Here is a 2,409-nt window from a genome sequence, read left to right on the forward strand (position 1 = left end):
GTTCGAGTTGCTGTATGGACGTCATGTCAGACGGCCCCTCCAGGTTATCCGGGAGAGCTGGGAAGGAGCGGACCAGAGTAGCGAAAGTGTCATCTCACATGTGCTGAAGGTGAGGGAAAGGATGGCGGCGATGACGGAGGTGGTGAGGGACAACCTGCGGGCGGCACAAACAACCCAGAAGTTATGGTACGACAAGAGATCACGCGCCCGCGAGTTCCGCCCGGGAGACCAAGTCCTAGTACTTCTACCCTCGAGCAAGGTGAAGTTGGAAGCTGAGTGGCAGGGGCCTTATACAGTGGCCCGTCGCGTGGGGCCCGTCGATTACGAGTTGGAGACCCCGGAGAAACGGAAGAAGCTCATGATTCTACATGTTAATCTGCTGAAGAAATGGTACCAACCAGCCCCGGCGTGCTTGGCCACCTTTGATTCAGACACTGAAGAGGATTGGGAGGATGCTCAGGAGGTGTCACACCTCCTGGGCGGGAGCGAACCTAACTCCGCAAAGTGGAGAGACGCAGTCGTGGATAAAGACTTGAGTGATGAACAGCGTCAGCAGCTGGATGACCTACTACGAGAGTTTGCCGACATCTTCCAAGATAACCCAGGGCGTACTACCCTGACGGAACACCACATCGACACTGGCAATTCTAAACCGGTACGACAAAGGGCATACAGGGTCGCCCAAGCGCACCGTGAGAAGATGCGGGAAGAACTACAAAAGATGGAGGAAATGGGAGTGATCGAGCCCTCAAAAAGTGAGTGGGCGTCCCCGGTAGTCCTGGTTCCAAAAAAGGATGGTAGCATCCGCTTCTGCGTGGACTTCCGGAAAGTTAATGCTGTCTCGAGGTTCGACGCCTACCCGATGCCGCGGATCGACGAGATGCTGGACAGGTTGGGAAAGGCCAAGTACATCACCAAGATTGATCTGTCTAGAGGCTACTGGCAGGTACCCTTGACCCCCGAATCCAAGTCCAAGACGGCATTTGTCACGCCCTTCGGATTGTACCAGTTTCATACCATGCCGTTCGGGCTTCACGGCGCGCCAGCGACGTTTCAACGACTCATGGACAACATGTTAAGAGGGACAGAAGAATTCGCTGACAGCTATATCGACGACTTAGACATCTTCAGCGATGGCTGGGACGAACACCTGTTGCACCTCCGCGAGATCTTCACTCGACTCCGGAACGCACGCTTGACGGTGAAGCCAAGCAAATGCCATTTTGCGATGAAGGTTGTACCCCTGCTAGGTCACGTCGCAGGGGGCGGTGTGGTTCGGCCAGATGAAGAAAAGGTGCGAGCGGTCAAGGAGTTCCCAAGACCATCAACAAAGAAGGAAGTTCGGGGCCTTCCTCGGCCCTTGGACCAGGATACTATCGGCGGTTTATTCCCCCAGTATGCAGACCTCGCAGCACCTCTCACTGACCTGACGGGCAGCAGGAAGCCACAGGTGGTCGAACGGACCGACGTGTGTGAGGAGGCATTCCAGGTGTTGAAGGGAAAGTTGTGCGACTACCCGGGTATTACAGAGCCCGGACTTTGAGCGTCCATTCGTGTTGCACACTGACGCATCTGAACGCGGCATCGGAGCGGTACTGAGCCAGATGGATGGGAATGGAGAAGAACACCCGGTGGTGTACACCAGTAGGAAGCTCCTACCCCGGGAGCAGAATTATTCCGTACCCGAGAAAGAATGCCTGGCGATCAAATACGCCGTGGAAAACCTGCGCTACTACCTACTGGGCCGGGAGTTCGAGGTGGTGACAGATCACCACCCCTTGAAGTGGCTTGATGAAATGAAAGACAAGAATCAACGCCTGACGCGATGGAGCTGTGTCTGCAGCCCTACCGATTCACGGTGACACACCGGGCGGGCAAGGCCCATGGAAATGCAGATGCACTGTCCCGAGCTTGAGACACAAACCTAGGAGTTGTTACCAATCGTTCGAAGTTGGAACACTTTTTAGTCAAGTTATTCTGTTCCTGTGAACATTATTAAGAGTTAGCGGTGTCTAATTCGGAAAGGACTGACAACCATGGAGACTTTAGTGAAATATAGAGATATAGTTGAGATGCATGCCCAAGTAGTATCCGTTTTTTTTTTTAGTTGTGTATAATGCATGTGGACCACCGGACCAGTAATACGACGATGTGGATTGTAATTAATGAGGACCTAGAGTTTAGAATGGTGATTGAAATGAGTGTTTCAATCAGAAGAAACGGGAGCAAATGTGATGGGATCCAATCGTTTGTACCAGTTTGGCCCAAGAATGTGAAGGCGAGGTCAGTCTAGAGTGGAGACCTAGAGAGGGAGGTCCTGGTGGTGGCTGTCTTAGGATAGGAAGTTGATTAAACAGTTAAAGTTCGGACTCTGTGACTCGGCTCATCATCTGACACTCTTTAAAAGTG

This window comes from Branchiostoma belcheri, unplaced genomic scaffold (genome assembly GCF_001625305.1).
Source record: "Branchiostoma belcheri isolate BF01 breed outbred unplaced genomic scaffold, Haploidv18h27 scaffold898, whole genome shotgun sequence".
Taxonomy (NCBI): domain Eukaryota; kingdom Metazoa; phylum Chordata; class Leptocardii; order Amphioxiformes; family Branchiostomatidae; genus Branchiostoma; species Branchiostoma belcheri.